This window comes from Ambystoma mexicanum, chromosome 3q, assembly GCF_040938575.1.
Source record: "Ambystoma mexicanum isolate Mex_15411 chromosome 3q, UKY_AmexF1_1, whole genome shotgun sequence".
NCBI lineage: Eukaryota > Metazoa > Chordata > Amphibia > Caudata > Ambystomatidae > Ambystoma > Ambystoma mexicanum.
In genome coordinates, this window is record NC_090926.1 from 267,082,356 (window position 1) to 267,108,436 (window position 26,081).

Genomic DNA, 26,081 nt, shown 5'->3' on the forward strand with positions numbered 1-26,081 from the left:
GCATATATGCCACCATGGGAAATGACTTAGGAAGTTCCTCACAGGAACCGGGGTCTCTCTGGTGAGGTCACACTTGCCCCGACCCCTACGAAGGGTGTTGTGGAGTGGGCTCACCTTCCTAGCCTCACAGCTGGAGGACTCCTCTTTGGGGGGAAGTGATGAATTCTCTTGATTCATCACATCACCCTTGAACTCCTGCAGGCCAAAAGCCATTTCGTCACAAACCCCCCGTGGCCAACATGGTTGTGCCCAAAGGACTTGGGACTCATGGTCGGTGCCACTAAAGTCATTCACATGTAGTTTCTAAGAAAGTACCAGAGTGAAAGAGGTTAAGTATTTCCTATACACTCATCACAACCAGCTAATCCTAATAAAAAATCATGTGCCTTTATGAGGGTGGTTCCAGGGTTCTTGACAAAATCTCCCTCCACCATTCCTCAAGAACATAAAGTGGCCTATCTGCTAAAGTATGGGACAAGCTCCTTACCTTATTCAAGATCTGAAGCAAAATGGAGGAGTTTTGAAATCGTGGCACCATTGTCTCAACCACCTCCACTTACTGGCTGTGGTAATTATTGACGGTAAACATCACACCCAAGAGTTGAGCTGGACCTTTTGACTGCAAAGTCCGGCCTGACCTGAAAGACGTGCATCTGACGCGATAAATACTGTAGAGGGAATAGCAGTAGAGTACGTTTGTATTAGGTTGGTCAGCCATGGTGTGTACCCTCCAGCAACATAAACCTTACCTTTTCAGAATGACATTAACGGCCCGATTGGACCACAGCTTGTGGAGGTGGTTGGTGAAAATGTTAACACCAATCACAAACTTCTCCATTAGGAGCTAACGCTCTTGAGGGTCTACATGATGTGGTTTCATCACTCTGGTGCCCGAGCCAAAGGTCCGATACATGAGGGCATCTTTTTGCATCTAGGGTGGCAAAATCCAGGACAAATGCTGGAGCCACCCTTATAATGCTATATCAATTCAGTAGAGTTATCAGTTTGCAATGAGAGTTTAGTGGGCACTAAACCAATTTCCATCTGTTGCTTTATGTTTGCTAGCCCTTTCTTCTTTGGGAATTATACGTGGACAGCCTCACTTACACAGGTCCCAGAGAAGTCAGTCTCCAGGAACAAATATCTAATCAAGTCACTGGCGAGTGGCTGCTAACAGCTGGAAGCATTGTGTCATGCATTGACCCGATCCAGTGGTTAGCAAACGTAGACTATGTGGAGTGAAAGGGAAACACAAGAGGAGGGTGTTCCAAACCGGTAAGAAGCTGGCTGTCCACCACAGAATAACAGAGGGACTTGGGCCTCATCACAAGTTTGCTGGTCCGGTAACAACGGTGCTGGTAAACTACCAGCACCGTTGTTACCGGACCGGCAAACTACGAGTTCTGCGAGCGGGTTCCTTTCCCGCCGCCCGGACTGGCACCCGCGAGCAGACCTCGACAGATGCACCGGCACCATTCATGAATGGTGCCGGTGCATCCGGCCTCCCCATTTCCATTGAATCCAATGTGACTCATATGGGAATGGGGAGTAATAATTACCCGCACCCAGAAACGGGGATTTACCGGGTCCGGCGGGGCTGTAATGCCCCGGTAAGTGTCGCCATTGCCGGGTGCTGGTAAACTCATGACTCTGGCGGAAGCCGTGCAGGTATTTACTGGCATATCTAGCGCCAGAGTCATAATGACCATGGTCTTGAAAGCGTGTTGCTAAAAATATGATGTTGCCCCAATAAAAAGTATCCTCTCTGAAAGATCTTCTATTGTGTTTTTCTTAAAAAAACAAAAATTCCGAGTTCTGTACCCTTCGCTGGGGCGTGGCTGTTCTTAGCTAATAGAAGACTAGGCTATTGGCCACTGCGAACCCCAGATCTTCCCTGCACTCGTCAGAATAGTGTGAGCACACCCTCCTTTCCCTCCGCCACAGTGGATGCTTATCTTTTTTTAAAAAAACTTTTATTTATTAAAGAGCTTGGCAGTAAAAACATAGGCAAACACAACTCAGGGCAAGTACAAGGTAGGTACAGTTAAAACAATACAGGCATACAGTTACTGCATCAGGAGCAATGAACTTACAACAATACCAAATACAGAGCAAGCGCAGGGAGAGGGATCCCTTAGCTCAGGGTAAAGAACCTGTGTGAATGGGTGTATTAGTTGGGGAAGATGCATCCGGTGTCGCATTTAGTTCTGACATATAGGAGCGGAATTTAAGCCAGACATCCCTGGGCCTCGAGTGAGTTGGTTGTAGGCAGGACCAGGTCTCCTCAGTGTCTGAGGCCCATGTGAGTGCCCTGAGCCATTGAGCGTGCGTGGGTGGTGCGGGGCGTAGCCAACAGAGCAGAATGGCTTGTACCGCTAGTAGCATGCAGAGGCCGGCCAGTTTCTTGGAATCTCGGGGTAGTCCGGGGAAGTCATGGAATAGGCCCTTCGTTGGGGAGGGGTCGATAGGTTGATCAAGTATAGCGGATACGGTTGAGAATACCATACCCCAAAATTGGGAGAGGCGGGGGCAAGCCCATATCATGTGTATATAGACGGCAACATCCTGACCGCATCTGGGGCAACTTGGGGAGTGATCGATAAGCATACGGTGTGACCTTCTTGGTGTATAATGTAACCTATGCAAAACCTTTAGTTGAATCAATTTGAAGCGGGAATTGAAGGACACCTGATGTATACGAGCGCACATGTGGGCCCAGCGCTCGTCTGTCACCTCCACCCCGAGGTCTTCCTCCCACACCCGTCTTAGCCCAGTGAATTTCGGAGTGGATCTGGATTGTACCATAGTGTATAGCCTAGATATTTTACCTCTGATAGGTATGGGGAAGGTTAGTTCTTCAATAGCAGGGTCGTCTGGTGGCACTGCTGGAAACATGGGGTAGTTTTGTTTAAGGGTTCTATGTAGAGACGAATATTGGAGCCATGCGCTCGGACCACCCCTCAAGGGTAGCGGTAGGTCAGGCCACTCAACAAAGTTACCCTGGACAAATACATCACGGAGCAGCTCGTATCCCGCTTCAGCCCATCTGCGCACGATTGATGGCGGTACACGTGGGACCCCCGGGAGAAAGTTCCATTGAGGGAGATTGCCATGAAATGGACGGGGAGTGTCCAGTAGTTTCCACGTTTTCATTAGCGTCAGGGAAGTACATACCACTGGGTTCAGTGTATCCCATGCCGAGGGAACGGGTTGTATCACCAGGGAGCGGATTTCCCGGTCACCAACCGCTAGTTTTTCGCGTCTAACATGTGGAGGAGGGTCAGCCGTGTTAAACCAGTAGGATGTGTATTGGATCTGAGAGACCAGCCAGTATTTAAGAAAATCAGGGGCCCCAAAGCCACCGTCCGCCATAGGGGTAGATAAGGTACCTAATTTGAGCCTGACCGCCCCCGAGTGCCACAAGAAGAAGTTGATACTGCGTGTCAATACTTGGAAGAAACTCTCACCCGGCCACAGGGGGATGTTGGTGAACCTGTAGAGTAATTGGGGCAGGACTATCATTTTCAATATCCCTATTGTACCTGCAAGCGAGATCGGCAGTTTGCTCCATGCCAGGGTCTTAGCCGCTAGGTGCGTGAGATAGCTTTGATAGTTCTCGTTGAAAGTCGACTCAAATTCACGTGTTATTTCTATCCCCAGGTAAGTGAATTTCGATTGTGCCCACGTAAACCCCAGGGTGTCCGGAGGGGGGAGGGTACATTCCGTGAGTGGGAAGAGCGTAGATTTTGTGCAGTTCACCTTGAGGCCTGAGATGCGCCCAAAGTGGATAACATCTTTCAGTATCAGAGGTAGATTAGTGGCGGGAGACCGCACGAAAAGAAGTGCATCATCCGCATACAGAGACACAATGTCGGCTTGACCCGCCGAGCGAAGCCCTCTATGTGAGTGGAGTTGTCGGAGCATATCGGCAAAAGGTTCCATCGCTATAGCGAAGATACGGGGAGAGAACGGACAACCCTGTCTCGTCCCCCTTGCTACATTAAAGAACGGGGAGCATCTGTCTTCCGTGCGGACACAGGCCAACGGGCCTGCGTATAGTACTCTGATCCAAGAGCGAAAAACAGGCCCAAACTTGCATTGCTCGAGCACCCGCCAAAGGTATCTCCAGGAGACCGAATCGAACGTCTTCTGCATGTCGAGGGTTGCGGCCACCGCTTGCACATTGGGGCTAATCCTGCTAATTATATTGAAAAGCCGTCTCAGGTTCAGAGAAGTGGAACGTCCTGGGATGAATCCCGCCTGGTCCGGATGTATAATAGATGGCATACAAGGGGCAAGTCTGGTCGTTAACATTTTGGCAAAAATTTTGTATCACAGTTTATGAGGGAGAGTGGGCGATACGAGCCGCACTGGGTGGGAGGTTTGCCAGGTTTGAGCAAAACAGTGATTGTGGCTTCGCGGAGAGATGGTGGGAGTATGCCCGCCTCCACAGACTCCTCCCAGAGAGCTATTAAGTGAGGTAGTAGGAGAGCTTTATAGCGTTTGTAAAATTCAACCGGGATGTCATCGGAACCAGGAGCCTTCCCAGAGGAAAGGGAATCTATGGCCTCCGAGAACTCCTCCAGGGTGAGCGGGGATTCGAGGGAGCCAACGGTCTCAGGAGAGAGGGCCAATAAGGGAAGAGCATCGAGATAGGAGTCCACCTCCGTTTCCGTGGCCTTGTCCGAATTGGAGTATAGCGCTTCATAAAAGGCAAAGAACTCTGAGTTGATGGCCTGTGACGTAGCAGCCAAGGAGCCATCATGTCGAACGATCCCGGGGATATGTGGAGCATCCAGCTCGTGACGAATGAGTCTAGCAAGGAAGCGGCCGGGGCGCTAGCCTTCACCATATCTCCTCGCCAGGCCAGGTCTATCTAGGAATTTCTGTTCTCGTTCTGCCAGAGAACGAAATATGTCCAGCTCCACTCCTATAGCTGCCAGGGTCACGGGGGTTGAAGACAGCGAACACAAGGCCTCCAGGGACGACAGCTTGGTTTCGCTAACAGCAATATCCCTTCGAATTGTTCTAAGAATGCCACTCTCCTTGGATATCGCTATGCCCCTAATATACGCCTTGAAGGCATCCCATAGGGTGGCCTGCGAAGACACTGAGTCCTTATTTATGTCAAAGAACTCCTCAATAGCCACCTCAAGCTCAGAACTGAACAGGGGATCAAGGAGAGAATGAGGTTTCAACCTCAAGCGTCTGGTACGGTCACCATCAGGGCCCTACCCCATGGTGATGGTCACTGGCGCACTGGCGAGTGGTCAGATAGGGTCCTAGGGAGGATCGACAAATGTATCACATTCTTAATCAGTACATCCGAGATCACCCATCTATCGATTTGGGAATAGGAATCGTGCACCGATGAGTAAAAGGAATAGACACGGGAATCAGGGTAGAGTAATCTCCATGCTTCCACCATAGCAAGGCGGGGAAGGGACGACAGTGTAGCATAGGCTGCCCTGGTAAGTTGGCGGGGCCTGGACCCGGATCTATCAAGGTCTATATCAAAAATGGTGTTGAAGTCCCCTCCCCAGAGGATAGGAACCATAGGGAAGCCATATAAAAGGGACGAGAGGTGCGTGAAAAACTCTGGGTCGTCCATGTTTTGGCCATAGATATTCAGTAAAATCACCTCCCTGTTCTGGAGTGAGGCATGGAGCAGAACATATCTACCCTTGGGGTCTATTTGTGAAGAAATAAGTGCAAATTTAAGACTCCTATGAATAATAGTCATGACCCCACGACTTTGAGTAGATAAGTTGGTAAAGTATCTCTGGGGGCCCCATGTTTTAGCAAATCTCATACATTGTTCCGACCGGGCATGCGTCTCTTGCAAGAATAGGATCTTGGACCCATGCCGTTCAGCTTGCAGCTGTAGCTGTCTCATTTTCTTAAAAACTGCCCAGCCCCGCACATTCCAACTCATGAAAGACAGTATATTCTCCGTCAAGGGAGCGGTAGCGTTCATATCGACGGTATGATAATGTCCAATGGACCAGTGTAGCAGCTCTGTAGCCCCATTGACTCAGCATTGTCCTTCGGTCCGCCCTCGCTGCCAACGCCAAACTTTTTTATAACAGAACACCCATCGCAACCCACCCCCACCCACATCCCTTCCCCAACCAGAGGGATGACAATCCCAAAACCCTTTAAACAGAAACAATCCAGTGGCATCAAAGCCTGGGGCCTGTAGGCCGGACTTGTGGCGGCGCTCCGGGCCAATGGCAGATCCGATTAAAGCATAGTGCCAACAATGAGGTTTCACACGTAACTTGAAAGGGGGCTTTGCACATAGTGATGCGGCACACATTTGTAGAGATAAAACAAGCTAGAGACATTGGGGGGAAATAAACCCATTGTACCCTTGGTGCAGGAGGGCGGCCGGAGCCGGGGTCCCTCTCACCGGGACAGCTGAACCATTGCAAGGAGGTTGTTTGGTGAGGAGAGTCAGTCTGGAAAGTGTTCGTCAATGAGTCTGGAGGCCTCCTCCGGAATCGTGAAGAAAAACACCTGGTTGGCGTGCTCTACACGCAGTTTAGCAGGATATAGCATAGAGTATTTAACTGCATGGTCCCTCAGCCTTTTCTTCACCACCAGGAAAGTCTTGCATTCTCGCTGAACGGCTACTGAAAAGTCAGGGTAGAGATGTATCCTTGCGCCACCCAGCAGGAGCTCTGAAGGGGTGTAGGAGCGCCGGGAGTCACCGTAGCAGCTGGCAGGAGGGGCACAGTACGCCCAGCCGCCGGAGTTAAGTATTGGCGCGAAGGAGCGCCGCCGATGGGGGATGGTAATGGCATTGTTCAGATTTGGGGATCCCCGGCTCCGTTTCTCGTCAGGGTTTGGGCTACAGGTTCCCAAAGTCAACGGCAACAAGGTCGTATCCGCCAAAGTAGCGTATCAGAGGCTTAAAGTGCCAAAAACAGGATCGCTCGATCTGCCTGCCACGGAGCACTAACTTCAGGCGGCCATCTTGCTCGGCGCTCAACAGCGCCCCCCCTACAGTGAATACTTATCTAAACCCATTTCGCACTGTTTTTGTAGGTTCCCCCCCTGTCCCCTCCACACATCTGAGCTGATAAACCAGGCATGTGACATACCGGTCATGTTGATAACACAGTGCTCATAGCATTCTCTACACAGTCACACACCCACCACCAATAGGATTTGCGCATTGGATCTACCTTCAATCTCCATATTCCAGTGAGCATGGTAATTATCTCTATATGTAAGGAACCACTGTTCAGTCCACCGTGGGATTGAAAACACTTTCCACTTTATTACAAATGCTAGCCAGCCTTATGAAGATTTTGCAGTTTGGTACCGGTAGTTACAAGTATGTCCCTTGTTAAAGAAATGTATTTCGCGACACAGCTTTCCCGTTAATATAGAAACGCATCTAGACTGCCTTCAACGGGCCATGCCCCACCTAACTTTAGGGCGGGGGAAATGGGTCGGCAGAGGTTGTCTAATGTGACACAGGTGCATTTTAGCAGTATACGTTTGAATTATTTTTTAAGTTTCAATTTTTACTTCCTGTTAGAATTGAGTGCCTGATCTTTTGGTTTTAAATAACTTTAGGGCCTCATCACAAGTTGGGTGGAATCCAAGCGATAATACTGCCGATATACCGCTCGGGTTTATATTGTTACCGCCGCATTTAAGGGCTACCCCCCAACTCGTGATGATGCCCTTTGTCTCATCGACAGGACTTGCTAATGATAGAAACATGTAGACTGGCACTTTCTGCCCATCAAACCAGCAATTAATGAGGCAAAGATAGGCCTCAAAGCGTATGTTGATGTACTTGAAGAAAAGAAACATGAATAAGCCAGTATACAATTAGTGAAACCGCTATCAATTGATATTATGTGTCAAAGATGAGTGATTAAAAATGTGATTGGCTTAATCTGTGGTGTGAAATGGAATTTATATGTTTGCGTTGTTCATACAGGAACTAGGTTTTGTTTCTAACAGCAAGATGGGAATTTGGAGCTAAAAAAAGGGTAGTCTACATGTAAAAACAGCTGATGGTGAAGTTGCTAGCAAAAGTAAGGAGAAGGGAATGCAATCCTGGTGTGGACTACATTCATCCTTGTTAGTGGGCACAAACAAGACGTGGAGCCCCAAAGACAAAGAACAGACTATTCACAAATAAAGATACATATAAAATACATGTGCCATTAAAATAATATATAATTTCTTTTACTTTTCTTTAATCAGAGAACAGTGGCTCAATACCATTGAGCATTTTAAAAGTGCAACATATTTGAATTTGTATTTATTTGAAGAACAGGGTTCTCAGTTTCGATGACGTGCCATAGCACATTCACAGATGGCGGAGGCATTCCTGTGATGGGGGCCTGTACAACATCACAAAGATGAGAACAAGAGATGAGTCAGTTTATGAGGGTGTACAAAAGTTGTAAATATACCAGGGACAAAAACCGGAAAAAATATAAGACAATGGGCCTCATTACGAGGTGGGCGGAATGGGTTTACCGGCACCGGTAATGGTGCCGGTGCCAGTAAACCCATTCCGCCCTATTATGAGGTTCCCTTGCAGGACCCGCTCAGAATGTCTGTTCAGACCAGATGTCCTTTTCGGGTCCTGCAAGGGGACCAGGGAGCTAATAACGGGCCTGTTATTAACGGGCCCGTTATTAGCTCCATCCCCATTCCTATTGAGCCCTATGGGGGCTCAAATGGAAATGGGGATGGGTTTTTTGAATGAGGCATTACCAGGTCCTCCAAGGTTGGAATGACCCGGTAATTCCTCATTCAAGGAACCCGGACCCGGACACGATTTGGGAGGCAGCCATGGAGCTAATAGCACTATGGCTACCTCCAAACTTGTAATGAGGCCCCTTAGGTCACTTACAAAGGTAACATTAACCTAAGTGGACAAGTGTTTCAAAGGAGTACTATATAAATACACAACATTATATTATTAAGTGTCGCTGGAGGCAGTGGTGGGGTCAGGCAGGGAAGATGGGGGAGAGGGCAGTGAAGCTCCCTCCTCAGCAAATACGTGACGTTTAAGCCAAGATTTAACGAGATCCATAGTCAGGCTGGCTTTGATTGGGTTTATAGTCATTCCATCGGCAGCCAAAGCATCTAATGCCATACCATCTAAAAAAAAGATTTTTTTTTTGTTAAATGGGGGGGGGTCCTCCTCCAACCCCCCTTTTTTAACCTTTAAAACCCATTTTTATTAAACTAAACCCTTTACCATCTAAAAGAAATGCGCTAGATGCTTTTTTAGATGCTTTGGCCTTCGATGCTTTGGTTGTCAATGCAATGACCGGATACCAGGAGCAAGACCATTGATAGCTTTGTAGACAAGGAGAAGGAACTTGAAAAGGGAGCAGTTGTGAATGGAAAGCCAACAAGGTAAGTCATTTGAGGTTGTCAGGGGTCGCAACTGCGATCCCTGGGGGCAGCAGTTGCAACCCCTGGGGACTCCTTGGCGAACCCAACTTTAGAAAAAAAAGAAACCGTAAGATCTTTGTGTAGCAGGGGCCCCTGTTGTGCGGGGAGCCCTGCCACACCAGGTCTGGTGGGACCCCGGCCCAGTCCTCAGCCATCAGGGTGAGAGCTGAGCCGGGGAGACACTCAGTAGTTAGATACTAGGGAGAAAAAGTGGCAATGAGAGGAGACACAGCAGACATGGGATAGTGAGGTTGAGTGCACAGAAGGATCAGATAGAACGAGATGATGAGAAACAACAAAACAGGTACTAAGGAGCAAGACCATTGATAGCTTTGTAGACAAGGAGAAGGAACTTTAAAAGGGAGCAGTTGTGCATGGAAAGCCAACAAGGTAAGTCATTTGAGGTTGCCAGGGGTCGCAAATGCGACCGCTGGGGGCAGCAGTTGCAACCCCTGGGGACTCCTTGGAGAACCTAACTTTAAAAAAAAAATGGAAGCTCCAGATCTGGTGGGACCCCGGCCCAGTCCTCACCCATCAGGGTGAAAGCTGGGCCGGGGAGATGCTCAGTAGGGGTTGGAGCTGACCGTGACATGTGGCACATGTCACATGCCACATTCAGCTCCAACCCTTTCTCCCTGGCTTTCTCGCAGCTCACATACAGGAACCAGGAGGCTCTCACAGCTTCCTGGTTCCTGTTTGTGACCAGCACGGAGGAGCCGAGGGTGGCCTGGAATGACAGACCAAAGCTGCAAGAAAAAGGTAAAAAGGCATTCAAAAAAAATAATATGATGTGTATTTTGCATGTGTGAAGTGTGTGTTAGATGTATGTATGTGAATGGTGGGTGAATCAGAAGTGATGTGATGTGTGTTTTTGAATGTTCAGGGTGGGTGGGTGTGTGCCTGTGTACAGAATGCAATGAGTGGATGTAAGAGCAGGTGTGAGCGACTGGTGGGTGAATGATCTGTGATGTGATGTATGATCTTGAATGTTCTGGGTGGGTGTGTGCCTGTGTAGAGAATGCAATGAGTGGATGTAAGGGAAAGTGTGAGTGACTGGTGGGTGAATGATAAGTGAAGTGATGTGTGTTTTTGAATGTTTTGGGTGTGTGTGTGCCTGTGTAGGGAATGCAATGAGTGAATATAAGAGAAGATGTGAGTGACGGGTGGGTGAATGAGAAGTGATGTGTGTTTTTGAATGTTCTGGGTGGGTGTGTGCCTTTGTAGAGAATGCAATTAGTGGAAGTAAGGGAAGGTGTGAGTGAGTGGCTGGGTGAATGAGTATGCATGTGATGGTGTGTTTTTGAATGTTCTGGGTGGGTGGGTGTGTGCCTGTGTAGAGAATGCAATGGGTGGAGGGAAGACAAGGTTTGTGAGTGAGTGACTGGTGGCTGAATGAGTATGAATGTGATAGTGTGTTTTTGAATGTTTTGGGTGGGGTTTGGTGTGTGCCTGTGTGGTGAATCCAGTGTGAGTGACTCTGAGAAGGGATGTATGGGTGAGTGACAGGTGGGTGAAAGAGAGTGCATGTGTGTGTAAGGCCCTTGGAGACTGCGGATCACTAGAGCATTTTTGCCACATCCATTGTTGACTTTTCATGTTTTACTGGTAGTTTCGGGCAGAGCCAAGTTCATGTTTGTCATTGCTTGGCTAGACTGGCATTTTGGTGTAGTCAGTCTAGCCATTGCTTACTGTGGCAAGGCATTTATTACGTGGCATCTTTAAAAAAATAGGCATTATAAGTAGTGTTACCTCGATAGACTGATGTTTTGGTGTAGCGGCCTGCATTTTCTCCATGTAGCATGACTATTTATTAACTGAGCATTTATGATGAATCAGGCATATGTGTTCTTATGGGTCTAGACTGGCTTACATTGCAACCAGTTTGTGCAGGTTTTCATATTGTGACATGTCACTTTTAATGGCCAAACCAATGGAAACATTTTCTTACATAAGAGTACTGGCATTTATTAGCAGAGTCCGTTTTGTGTCCAGTGCCAGTAATGCTACTATAAAAAAACATCTTAAAGCAAACATGAGTATGTTCTTATATGGGAATGCTGGCATATGTTGGTCGAGCCAGCATGCAAATGTATGGGCACAGCCAGCATGAAAATGATTTTTTTAAATGTATCTTTTTATTGAGCATACGGTTTACAAGGGAAACCTTTTCGCTTTAGCAAATCTAACAGTTTAAACCGTTGGAGAAAATAAGCAAAAAACAGAAATGATAAAACATCAATTGGTCCAAAATAATTACATGCAGGTCCACAGTCACAAAAAAGAAAAAAAAGGTCAAAATTTGAAAGATAAGCAGATCAATCAGGTTATATGTTCCCTTCTTAATTCTATTTTCCTAAAAATTGCTGACACCAATTCTAACAAGGCATCTGTGGGCGAGGGTCTGGAACCCTGCATCAACAGAAGCCAGATGTACTTCTCTGTTAGGGTTCAATTTCCAGTAAAACATTTTTTTATTAGATTAGATCTAACATTGTCAACTCCCGGACAGTTCATGATCAGATGGTACAGGGATTCTACTGTATAACTGCAGAGTCTACAATGATAGTCTCTAAGTGCCTTTTCTTTCCTGGCCTCAAGCACATCCTTTGTAGGCAGTAAGTTGAGGTGCACTCTTAAGAATTGGTTTTGTGAATGATCCAATGGGAATCTGCTCAGATATGGTAAAGTTGTTCCTCGCCTCCTAATGTCTGAGCAGTACTTCTCATAAAGTTTCAACCCTGTGACTGCCTCCAGTGTGTCTATACAGTCTTGGTCATAGAGTCTTCGTTTTAAGTACTCAGGATTTTCCTTGAGTGATTTCTCTGTTAGACCTATCAGGTCCAATGTTCCTTACATTTGTCACTCCATTCCAACAATGTACGTTCCCTTTTATACTGGCATATACTGCAGGGACCAGCATGATAATGCATTTGGAAATGCCCTGTGCACTTTTGGTGACCTGCATCTATTGTACTTGTTGTCATGATTTACCCTACACCCAACAAAACCAATTGATGGCCTTTTACCCAAATTGTTGGGCTTTTACCCACATTTTCACAGAAAGTGTGTTGTGTAATGTACCATTTTAACCCATTATTCAAATAATTTTCTCTGGGGAGGGTGACAAATCTCCCCTGACCCCCCTACACCTCTAAACACATTTTAATTAGTTTGGGCTCCCTCACTACGCTCGGTCGCAATCACATACTTGTGGTAAATATTTACACCCTTCAAGAAAACAACTCACCAGCCATCACTGATGGCTGGAATATTTGTGGACCAGGCACCACCCCCTTCTTTCTATGTTACGTTAAACATTGAAACTTTGATTGAAAAACATATTTACTTCTTTCACTTGCAGTAGTGCATGCCCCTGCAGCGGCATAATCATCATGAACATTGCGCACATGTGATGGTCCGGACTGGCCCTGGGTTTGGTGTGCCCTGTGCTTTGTTAAGGGTTGCCCCACAGCGTGGCCTCCAGGGGAGCCGGCAGATTTTGTGCTATGCCATTTGGCACCACTGGTTTTGACAAAGAGGTAGTGTGCAGTGTGCGTCTTGAAGTCTGCCAGGACTGAGAAGCAACTCGTAGGTGTTTTTAATTTAAAATACCTGTGTGGTGGCATAGATTTATGTGTGTAGCAATGATATTTTATTAAATGGTGTTTTTTTTAAATTCCTCTAGCCCCCAGTTTTACACTTAGATAAAAGAAACTATGGGGGGGAAAGAACCTTTCCGAGGTATTATACTCCAGCAAAGTTAATATTATCGGGTGCGCTCCCCTGTGTGCACGCAGACCAGTATAATAGGTTTCTTCTATTCTAGTGGTAGCTGACTCAGATGCATTTATAACCAGGGAATTTTGATGATACTAAATCCTGCTCAATGATTTAATTTTCAGGCCTTGTTTGTGCAGCATTTTTCTTCTGGGTACACAGCAGCACACACCTCCCCAGGTCAGTGCTTTTTTGGCTTGTTTAACACAGCAGCCCCACAGATAACGTGTACTTCTGTACTTCTGTGTCCATTGATCTATAGATGTTTCATACACTAGCTTTAGCCTGCATTACAGATTTCGGTTTCTGTTACAAATACTGCATTATGCATGTTTTACATATAGACCCCACGTCAAATTGACATTCCCCAAATGTGTGATCGTGGACAAATCATGCCTCCCTCTGTGCCCCGCATCTGAAAAATCCAAAGGTTGTTTGCCATCACTTCCTGTGATGTCACTTGGGGGTGGGGTCAAGTGACATCACTTCCTGTGATGTCAAGTGACATCACTTCCTGTGATGTCATCAGGGGGTTAAGGGTCATGTGATGTCACCTCCGCTACCCCTGGTGTGGTGATGGGATTCGTGGGGAGCTGGGACAGGCAAGCAGGGAGCATAGTTCGATTACTTTTTTCGTACACTTCGACCACTGGTTGAAGAGGTTAATACAAGCAGCAGAAGCAGAGGTACTGATGAATTGTTGCAGTCCGAGGTCGCTATCAAAAAGGACCCAAAGTTGCAAGTCTTGGGCTAGGGAGCAAGAAGGTAAAGTGGGAAGGAGACAGGAGAGGGGACGGGAGGGTTGGCATAGCACGCTGGGGGAAAGATGACTTTAGTGTTTGAGGGAATCAGCATTACGCAGCGGAGAGCCGTTCAGTGACAAATTGCAGCCGGGCCATTGTTAATCCATTCTGCGATGGTTGGGGTGAAGGAGGGAAAGCAGAAAAAGATTTGAGATTTCAGTCATCACCAAAAAAGTAATAGTGAAAACCAAAGGCTGAGATAAGTCTTCCTAGGGCTGATATATAGAGGGTGAAGAGCAGAGATCCAATGATGGATCTTTTTTGGACGCTGACAGGGGGAGGGGTGGGGTCAGAGGTTAGTGAGATCCAAAGATTTTAATGGACCGACCTTCTGGACATGAGACAATCCAGAAGGGAGCAAATGTGCGAAATCCAAGGTCATAAAGTGAGGACCATTGGAGTTGTTGACAGTGTCGAAAGAGGCAGAAAGGTCTAAAAGGATAAGTATAGAAGAGAGTTTGGAGTGACAAGAATGGGAGAAACAGTTTTAGAAATGCACAACTGTAGTCTCAGTGGACTGTTTACTAAGGAAGCCAGATTGAAGTGAACTACAAGGACATTTTCCTCAAGGTACAAAGTGCTCTGGTTGAAGACTGCCTGCTCAAAGATCCTTGAATAATGGGGAAGGAGGGAAACTGGGAAAACATTGCAGGGCAGGTGATTGAGACCAATTATTTGACCATTTGGTGAACAAAAGGGACAATAGAAAATGCTAAGGATGGGTATTAATTCAATAGGAAAGGTAGGGGAGAGGTAGTTCAGCGTGGAAGAGGTAGGAGGAGAAGTAGTGGACAGAAGGAGTGTTGGGGAGGGAGGGGAGAGCTGTGACAGTGTCATGAATTTTGAGAGATTTTTAAGGAAAAGCAATGAGCAAAGTCATCCACAAAAAGGAGGAGGCAATGGGTATTAGGTTGATAGGTGTGAGCAAAGCTTGAATGGTTGATGAAAGGTTGCAGGGGTGATTGGCTCTGTGGATTAGGAGGATTATTCAGTCCAGTGCAGAGGTGAGGGCAGCAAGGGAATTTGTATAGGCCGGGAAATGGTAGGGGTCCATAATTTGCACCACCATCATAGGTCATGATGCATGCTTTTTTGAGGGTATGAATTTAAGAGGTCATTCAGAACTGAGGACAGGGACTGGAAGCTTTGAATGTGAATGCAGAATAGTGTTGGTCAAATGGAGTCTTAAGTGCATGGTTAAAGTCTGAAAAAGCACTGTCAATGGAAGAGGCATGAATAGGGGGAGAGAGACAGTAGAGAGGGTCTCACATCAACAAGGTAAGGGGCAAGAGCAGTGGTCGAAGTGAGCAGGAGCGGTTGGAAGCGGTGCTACTCTACTTTTTTAATCTAAGTTTTACAGCTCCTATACTTTTATTTTAAAAAGAAACCGTTCCGGAACGGTTTCGTTTTAAAATAACAGTGTAGGAAGAAGTTGAAACTTGCACTTTCAGTGCACTGCACTGAACATTCCCTTAAACAGCAGGCAAATGTGTTTGGGGGTTGTATTGTGTGTGGGAGGCGGCGTGGCAATGGGGTTTGTGAGGAGCTGGGCAGGCCAGCAGGGAACATGGTTCCACTACTTCTTTTCTTACACTTCTACCACTGGGCAAGAGAGTCCTGCTTAAAGTTCCTCTTCGTCAATGAAGAGGGGAGAGGAGGAGTAGAGGATGGAGGGACCAAGATTTAAATGGAACAATGGAGTGATCAGAGGGCGAGGGATCAATAGAGAGGTCAGAGTGAATTAGCGGGAAAGGGAAGGTCAAGATAGCTTCCATCAAGAGTTGGTAGAGAGTAGAGGGAGTGGTCTGATAAGAGGGAGTTAAGTTCAAGGCAGGTGGATGCAGAGGGCTTGGGAAGGTTAATGTTGCCTAGCATAACAATGGAGATGTTGGTAGGACATGACTAAAGAGGATGGTTCAGATCAGGGAAGGAGTTGAGAGGACCAGAAGGTCAATAGAGAGCCACAACAGTGAGAGGAGTAGAAGGGAGAAGTAGAAAAGTGACATATTCAAAAGAGGAAGAGGTGACATCAGAGAGGGTAAGAGGGCATTGTTGAAAGCCTTATTGATAAGGATCCCCACACCACTATCCTTACCAGCAGGTCAGGAAGTGTGGGAGAAGATAGCAAAATCAATTTGGTGAGCTGCTAATGTAGCTGAGTCATGACAGGAGATCTAGGATTCTGTGATAACCTGAAGTCAAATTTGATGATAATTAGAGTCAAAGTGGTCAGTGATGTAGGAAGACTTGTTGCAGAGGACATTTGCATTTCAGAGGCCTAGTGAAAGAGTGATAGAAGGTGGGGGAGGAGCAGGCATTGTGCAGTAGGCCAGGAAGAAACATGAGGTTGGAAATCCTGGGAGAGTGGGAGTGTCTTGTTTGTGGGTTGTGGAGGTAGGGAAGAAGAGTGGAGATAGGAAGGCTGGGGAGTGAGGCACAGATTAGACTGAGTTGAGACTGAAGGCTAGGAGGATTGAAGGGAAGGAAAAAGGTGAGTGGAAGGATGAATCGAGCAAAGTCAAGGTGCATGATGCAGGGTAGAAGGAATAGGCAAATGAAGACATTGAAGAAAGGGTTCAGCCTGTCGAGAGGCAAATTAATACGTCATTTATGGCATCAAACCCTCCCCTGCCTCTATATTGTAAAAGCGGGAAGAGTACGTCTTTCATAGCGTCTGTCCCTCCTACACCTCTACACTGCAAATATGAGAAACACTATTCACTAAGGCAACCATATTGACCTTACCCTGGAACAATCAAAGAAGAAATTAACCTACAAACTCAAGAAGAAATGAACATGCTGTAACTGAAGATGATGAGAGCAAGTGACCTCACTCACGCCAAACTGACACACAAAGATACCATAGACATGAAGCAGAGATGCACTCACCATGAAGAAACACGGATCCTAGGTCAAATGTGCATTTAGACATGAAGAATATTACCTGCACCATATAGATATGAGGAACATAACAGACTCATGTACACGCTGAAACGCAACACAAGCGATATATACATATATAGCTTGCTAAACGTAGAAATGTAAAGGTAATGAGTGCCCATCTTGGAGAAAATGTACAATTAAGCTGCGTTAGAGTGAATGGGAATCCTCGGAGCTGCAGGGTAATTCGACTTGCTGAATTAGCTGAAATACAGATCTGTGCAAGCCAGACAGTGGCTGCGCGGCACCCTTCCAAGGTTACGATGAAAATAAAGGAGGTCTGCATGGCTCCGAAGAGAACAGAAGGTAATCATTCCCAAGGCGTAAGACATATTTCTCTTAGATTAAGTAGAGAACAAACGACCTTTGAAAGCCAGGGCACCATTAATTAAAAGCTTAATACTGCACTGGGAATGGATCGACCATGTCTCCAGTGGCCACAGAGAGCAATAACACTTGCATTAATATGAGCTAAAATCCTAATAAAAGCTGACCAGAATAAGTCAAAACGTGTTCTCCTCACACGTGACTTATAATTAGAGAACAGTGTCTATTCATCAACACAAGACACAGACAGGCCCATGCCTTCGCTCCTCTCAAATTCTCAGAACAGAGATGCCAGACAAGGCCTAGTTCAAAGTGAGATGCCCTGACCTGTTGCCTATGAAATCAGAGATGGTGTCTTATTTAATTCGAAGAAGCAGTTCTTTGATGTCACTCACCCTACCACTATTTTTTTGCACATGTGTTGATGAGCTGCCAAATATTCAAGGTTGGTAAGACTACTGCCAACCAATCACAACTCTCAAAATGATGCTGCCCTGTAACTGTTGCATTAGCCAATTGCCTGTTGCTAAAATTATGTCTTTTTTTACCTTTATCAATTTTGGGCTGGTCCAAGGTGTGGCCATTAGACATTCACATCCAATAAAAAGACTAACCCAATATATAAACTATATGTAGACAATTCTCCTAACCAATCCCTCAACCCTGTAGGTTTTTGCAACTAAGATTGTGATGTGATGTTGATAATGACGTATTTTGTGGTCAAAACCTAACGTTTGGTATTGGAGAGCCAGAGCGCTCTGGGGACTTGGGTGCTTATTGCTGTCCCTGGTTTACATGGATTGTTAATAAAGCAGTCTTTGCAATTTACCTTGACTATTTCTGTTATTGGTGCAAGATTTCCCAGCCTCTCTGTTTGGCTTGCGCTACAGTCTTTTGGCACTCCATTACAGGCCCAAGAGAGAGGGAGGGACCTTAGGTGGGTGAGTGGAAAGGGAAGGGGGTGGATGGTTGGCTCAGAAGAAGCAGGCATGATTAATAAGTTGGGCTAGAATTGGGCCCAAGGTAAACAAAAGGCAGTTCATGTTTCTTGGTGCTGTGAGGTAACAGACACTCCCCTGTGAATGGATAGTTAATAGTTAGAAGGATTCATATGTCTGGAAGCCCGAGTTAGGTAAAGGGTGAGGTGGAGTCCTGGCTTGAGCAGGGGTTCCTGACTTAGGGCTTTTCCAGCCCTAACATACCCAAACAGGGAGTTGCCATTTGTTGCTTTAGGTCCTTAGCTGCAGACACTCAATGGAGACTGAATAAGGGAGGCAGGGCATCACATGCCTCTCAGGCAGCCAATCACACTGCTCCAGGTGGCTTTCAGACTTATAGGCAGGATCGTGGGTGTTTTTTGCAGGCAGGGCTCACAGATGATGAACATATATATGCCACACTTAGCTTCTTGGTAGTATGCATGGAGCAACACTACCAGGTATTTAAGCTTGTGTGAGTGAGACTTTTTCTATCCCACAAACTGAAACACTGCTAAGAGCTCACAAGGAAAATTAGGCACATTGTAATACTTCAATTTACATAAAATCACATAATGTGGTTAAATCAGTGAAGTTAGGGTTCGAGCCCTGGTCTCCTGGTCCAAAGGTTTCAAATTTAAGAGGGACAGCACAACAGCTTTGTCCCTTCTCAATGGGTTCAAGAGCGCAGCAGCCAATGCACACTTGCAAAATGATTAGCAGACTTCCAGTGGGTTAACAATTCACCTCCAAAGTGCAAAGTCAAATGCAGGCCAAGGGAAACTCTGCTTGCTAAAATAGCTGTGCTCCACTGACATTCCAACACAAACTCTGAGAGGCTGAACTCATTCAACAGAAAAGATTTCCACGCGCTTAAAATAGCAAAACCCTGAGACCTTTTCTCTAGAGAGCCTGCTCACAGGACACATGTTCAGGAACTGCGAAGATCACCTCGGTGAGTCACTGTTGACTTGTGTTCGCATTGTTGTAATCTGTACTCACAGGTTTGCGCCTTTGGTTGCCAGGGCAAGGTGTCTAGAGACAGAGGAGATAATAGTCACAATGGCCCAGTGGAAGGGCCCAACCTGAGGCCCAATCCTTTTGTGCCAACATTTCCCCTCACCTCCTAGACCAAAGTGTACAACCCCTACTGTGCCTCCAAAAAAATATTTCTCAGGGTGCTGGGCTATGTGCTGCACTGATTGCATTTTTCTGTACAACTATGGCACCCAGTTTTGTTACTTTCAACCCCCCATGCTCACTTCTAAGAAATGTGACCTGAGCACATTCCGAGTTTCAACCTGATCCACCACCGCCAAACCTTGCCTGTCAAGAGTCGCTGCAAAGTCATCCTCGTGCCTTGGTGTCATTTGTCACTCACCTCAGGTCCCACCATTCATGGTCAGGCGCTCAATGCTTCCTGGAAAGGTTGTCTGGCTCTTGGTGACATCCAAGGGTGTCCCAGTGTTTGCCCTCTTGGTATCCTGTAGACACGCAGCATATTATATTGCAAAAAACAGAATACATACATATAACATTTGTATCTCAATGTATTGATCAATAAAACTGAGTGCTTTGATCAGAAACGCTGTAAAAGAGGGCACCACAAGTGAGTGGAACAATCCCTTTGCAGTGATTGTACAATACTTTTAAGCAACAAGCGAGCCAGGTGTGAACCACATAATCGAGGGGGAAAATACCATGGAATGTCAAAAACATTTTTCAAAATTCTATTTCTAATAACTTTTGACTCGCTGGACATATTTGGCAGATATTTTCTAAAAGAAAAGCTTTGTTCCCCAGTCCCTACACACTGGAAATCTTGGTGAAAATATATCAAGAGTTATGGCAATATGACAATATGAAAAAGTTATTAAGAAACAAAAACGCATTTTTCAGGCTACTCCCATTCCTGCTCCCATAGAGAAGAAATGCATCGATTGAACACTCGGTAGCGCAAAAAGCGATGGACGGATTTACACCAAATAGGAAACAACTTGGGCACAAGCACAAAGTGTCACAGATGTGCCTTTGGTGGTGTGGGATACATATGTCCAGTAGCTTTTAAAATATTCTATGCACAAGGGATGCCCCCTGTTCCCAAGAAACATTTATTTATCTCCCATGGTGCTTTGTGGCAGAGAGGCTGAGAGGCTTTTTTGAAAGGAAAAGCCGCCATGTTGCTTGAGAGCTCAAAATGATAATTGGTGGAGGAATAGGTGTGCATTCATATTAGGCTACAGATGGGGACGGGGCGGAGGCGTTTCTGGGGGGGCTAAGTGGGCTATAGCCCCTGGTCTTTTGGTTGTAGCCCGGGATAGAATCTCAGGAGCTACAACCAAAAGACTAGCTAGCCCCCAGTCCCGACAGTCCTGACATCTGCGTAGCCCCGGGTCTTTTCCAGACCTGGCAACACCCGTGGGACGGGGAAAGAGGACCACATGTTCAGTGGGGGAGCTTGGGGTGGGCTCGGGAGCCCGTTTGGGGGACAAAATGTTTGGCTTATTGGGGAAATCCTGTGGGAATGAATGTTGCAATGTGCATTCAGAAACGAAAATGCATCACACTAACCGAAGAGTGAAAGGCGGTAATGGAGAGAGTTCATGGAGGTCAAACATAAGACAGGGAACTGGGGGGACCAAGAAAAGAGGTGGGGGACACATGGTGAGTTTAATGGAGGACAGGGAAGTCCTTTTAATTTTCAAGTGTTTTCCAGTCACTGTGGGAATCAGCAAATGTTATGTTACCACAGGAATCAGCAATTATTATGTTACCACTGGGATGGCCATGCTCAGTATAATTGCTGGAATAAAAAGGGGTAAAAGAAAGGAGTATAATCAATTGGAGCACTGGGATTTGGCAATAGTCTTTAAACCTGTGGGCTGGATTAGAACTACTATGCAGGGGGATATGAGTCTTTTTAAATAATTGATGCAATGTGGCAGTGGACCCCGAGACCACTAGTTAAGTTCCTCTGTGTATTTTATTATTTGGGGCAACATGAAAAGTGGGCACCACCGAAGGCCATTGCCATTGGCCATGGCCAAAGAGCAGTGGATTCTGAAGCCACTGGCCATAGACGTAGGCTATGGCTAGTGGGATCTGGTTAGGTAGTAGATATGATCTGGCATTTATAACGCACCTATACACAAGTGTTTCAAGGCATGTCGAGGCAAAGGAAGGGGAACAGAGGGAAGACAAAGACAATGGGGGTGCAGTGTAATACATAGGATCAACAGTAAAAAATAAAAATAAAATAAAAACAACAGGTAAAAAGTGCAGCCAGCTTGTAGCAAGTGTAGGGGTAAGTGCAGACATCAAGTGTCAGGAGCTAATAGGGGACTGCAGGGACACAGAAACAGCCCCCAAGTGCACCGGTTGCCTGGGAGGCAGTGCAGGTGTGCAACTGGTGGGGAGGGGACCTGGGCCCGAGATCAGAGGGTAGCCAGGTGACCAGTGCAGTTTCAGTCGGGAGTTCAGCAGTGGAGAGAAAGTGGAAGGAAGGAGGAAGGTCTTGAGGTGCTTCCGGAACCAGAGATGGTTCTCCTCAGGTTTCAGGGAGGCTTTTCCAGAGGGAGGCCCCAGCCGAAGATAGAGATATACCGCCAACTAGTTGCTTGGAGAAGCAACTGACCCTGAGAGAGTTGGAGGCGGATGATCGAAGAGCTCGAGAAGGAATATATTTAGGAAGAGAGAATTGAAGGTATTGAGGCCCAGGCCCCAGAAGGCCTTGTGGAGAATGCATAGGGTTTTGAACTTAATCCTCCCAGCCACTGGGAGCCAGTGAAGAGATTTCAGTCCTGAGAGATATGATCCCTGGGCTTGAGGCCAAGGACAAGTATTGCAGTCATGTTCTGGATGAGTTGCAGAGGGAGGAGAGTGGAAGCAGGCAGATTTAGAAAGAGACTGTTGTAGTAGTCCAGCCTAGAGAGAACCAGAGCTCTGGAGACAGTGAGCTTCTGGGGGAAGTGATGCTAGGCTATAGGCCCCCAGGTCCACTAGGTAATATTTTGGAATTACTGGACCTATATCTGACGCTAACTCGGAGTAAATACAACACGTTTCTTTGCCTCAGAGATTGGAACATTTGGCTAGATAGTTCCAGTAATCCAGACTCGGTGGCTTTGAGGGAAATTTTGGACAACCATGGTCTGACAATCTTGACAACTGCACCATCCCATAATAAAGGGCTCTGCTTGGATATGTTGGCCTCTAGGGCAAGGGCTGCGGGTTTCAAAGAGACGCTCCCGATTTTGTGATCAGATCACTGTGTTCAGTTGTTTAGACTCTCTACTAGTGAGTTACAAAGGGCGAAGGAAGAGAAATGCCACTAATCTGGAGACGTTCTGTGACTGACCTGCATAAAATCTTGAGGGGAGAATTACAAGAGAGACTGAATAAAATGTATAGTCTATCGACCTATGAAGAATATTTTGACAAAGGCATGGAGATTCTGGAAGAAATTTGCAATAAATATGCCCCTTTGAAACAAAAAAAGACCAGGAAATCTAAATCCTGTTTCGGCCCTGAGCTTGTCTTGTTACGGAAACAGCTCAGCAATGCCAATAATACTTGGAGGTACTCGAAGGCTAATAATGATGCTGATAGAGCAAAGGGAGGATCGTCTCGGGAGGATAGCTCGGGGGAACGCGTTCGCCTTGGAAGCAAGATGACACGGAGCAACGCAGGTTCGATCCCCGGGTCCGCGCTTAGAAACCTCTGGGTATTAAGCACGTTATAAATAACCAATCATATCATATCATATCATATCATATCATATTATATCAAAGGCAGTTAAAAAACCTACAAAGTTGCCTTGTTTCAGTCAAAACGGGATTACTGCATAAAGAGATTAAGCAGTCCGGAAACCAGTCGAAGGCTATATTTGAGGTGGTTTCAAGATTTAGTAATCCGGTCTATGTGGATAAAACTATAGCTCCCTCTCAGTAGCAGGAACATTAATTTAATCTCTTTTTCAAAGAAAAGATAGCCACCATACTAAAGTATATAGAGCAGGGAAGTTCCTCTAAGTTAGAGTGGAATGTAGGCTGAGAAAAAGAACAAGAGGAGATAAAGCAGAGGGAAGCAGTCTTTCAATTTAAAAAAAGATGAATAGATGATCTTCACCCTTATTAGTCAATTGAACCCCACCAACGACCTTTCATGCAGAACACTGGCATGTGTAGACAAACTTTTGGCGAGCAATATAACACTGTTTATTGCGGCCTTTGTGAACAAGTCACTACAAGAGTTCCAAGTTCGTAAAACTTTGAAAATAGTATAAGTAAAGCCACTGACTGTTGATTTTGACTTTGATTATTTCTTGTGCGCCCCAAGCAGACTGAACTGCATTCGGGCGCAGATGTTATCTGTGATTAAACTTTTAGCTGAGGAACGCTGTTTTCGCCTATATCTCTTTGCCTCACTTGAATAAAAAGGTTTTGAGTGCCTTTCTAAAGTCTTCTAATGATGGGCATGACCGGATAGCGGTTGGTAACTGGTTCCATAACTTTGGGCCAAACACTGAGAACCTCCTGTCGTCCTTCGAGGTCAGATTAGCCGGGGGTAAACCCATCAAATGTTTGTCTCCAGACCGGAGATCTCTGGTGGGCTGATAATGGTGGATTCTAGCGCTCACAAATTTTTTGATGCAAGGTCATAGAAACATCTATACATAAGGCACGCCACCTAGAACTTAACTCGGTCCTCCACCATAAGCCAATGGAGAGCTCTGCGTGACGCTGAGACATGGCCCCTTTTCCCAAGATGGGCAATTAGCCTAAATGCCGCATTCTGGGCTCTCTGGAGTCTCATCATCTGTTTCGCTGGAATCCCTGTCATCAGACTGATGCAGTAGTCAAGATGGGAATTGGTCAACGCCCCTACGACCACTGAGTGGTCTTCAGTTGCCACGAAAGGGAGCACGTTCCTAAGCATACGAAGGGAGTGGTACACAGCCTTTACTTTGGCCCCAACCTGTGCTTCACTGCCCAGATTGTCCTGCCATATGCACCCAATGCTTCTCACTTTCCTTGAGAAAGGAATTTCTTCACCTAGAATCCGCTGAGTCATCTTTTGTTCTTCACCTCTCCTTTTTTTATCTGGTCCAAATAGTATTACCTCTGTTTTGGCTGCATTGAGCTGCAACTGGTTGCATGGCATACATTTTTTAATGTCTTGCATGCACAGGTCTATCCTTTCAAATGCTTCAGATACGTTCTCTGTCTCCACGTAGATCTGCTTATCGTCAGCGTAGGAGTGGAATCTTAGTCCATGTTTCCTCAGTATATTAAATAGAGGGTGGATATAAAGATAAAAAATCAATCGTGAGAGCGCCAAGCCCTGGGGGACTGTGCATCTCAAGCATAGTAGCTCTGAGAGGAAGGCTCCTAATGTCACCTGCTGGGTTCTATCCTGCAGAAAAGAGCCAAACAAATCCACCACTACTTTCGAGGCTTTCCCAATTTTTCCAATGCGTTGAAGAATGATCTTATGATCAATCGTATCAAACGCTGCAGATAGGTCCAGCATCAACAATATTGTGGAGTCTCCCCTATCTGCAACTTCCAGTAGATCATCCTGGACCGCCAATAGGGCAGTGTCACTTCCATGATTGGGAAGAAACCCCGACTGGCATTCGTCCAGGAGACCTTTACTATCTACAAACTGCTGAAATTGGTTGCAGACCACTTTTTCTAGGATTTTAGTCGGCCAACATAGATTGGCAACTGGATGATAGATTTTTCACTGCTAAAGAAATCTACTTTAGATCAGGAAATAATGAAGAACTACAGGCTGGGCCAACCTGATGTGGCAGACAACATTTTTGGAAAAGGTGGTTTGCACCCAATTCCATGCATTTGTAGATAGTGAGAAATTGTTGGACAATCTAGAGTCGGGATTCCATCCCAATCATGGTACAGAGTCAGCCCTTTTGGTTGTACATGATGATTTATTAGAGGCTGCGGATAAGTGGGGATCAACCGTGCTGTTGATGCTAGACCTATCCGCAGCCTCTGATACTGTGAACCACCGAATAATGTAACAACGGATCAGGCACGTGGGAAAAGTATCCAAACAGGTGGCAAACTGGTTTGAATCATTTCTCAAAGATAGATCTCAGAGAGTAATATTGGATGGCTTCACCTCATAAACGGTAGAGCTGGAATGTGCGGTACCGCTAAGTTCCTCCTTATCCCCCCTTATTTTCAATTTGTACTTCCGCCCGGTCTTCAAGATATTCAAGAAGTATGGCTTGCGATTTCACTCATATGCAGATGACGCGCAGCTATACATTGAAATTCTGAATACTGACGATGCCTTTGAGAGAATTAACCAGTGCATGGAAGAACTTAATGAGTGGATGACTAATAACAAAGGATAAAATGTTGTTTGAGAGACAGAGTGCCCCCCACCACCCTGTTGATCCTAGGGGAACAAATGCAGTACGCCAAAAAAAATTAAAAACTTCAGCTGCTGGGTGCAGGAGAACCTAGGCAGTGAGACACATGTGGGGGTAAAGGTGAAATCAGTCCACTATGCACTGTGATCACTAACAAATGTGCTCCCTTATATTCCAATAGAAGACAGAGCAATTGCGTTGGGGGCAATGACTAACATCCACCTGGATTACTGCAACAGTTTGTTAGCAGGAATTCCCCAAAAACAAAAAGCTCAGAACGCGGCAGTCAGAGTAATAGGAAATCTCGGGAAACGGGACCATGCATCATCAATGCGAAGATCCCTCCACTAGTTGATGGTGGAGGACAGAATCAAATTCACAATGGCCTGTTTAGTCTTTAAATGCCTGAAAGGGCAT

At 46.1% G+C, this 26,081-nt stretch overlaps 1 long non-coding RNA gene across 1 annotated transcript in view; it reads right to left on the reverse strand.

Moving 5' to 3' along the window:
• LOC138581847 (uncharacterized) overlaps positions 1-26,081 on the reverse strand; it is a 158,749-nt gene that overhangs the window by 27,254 nt on the left and 105,414 nt on the right. Inside the window, exon 2 of the long non-coding RNA XR_011304819.1 lies at positions 19,644-19,746. This is a non-coding gene — a long non-coding RNA (uncharacterized lncRNA). The remainder of the gene's footprint in view (positions 1-19,643; positions 19,747-26,081) is intronic.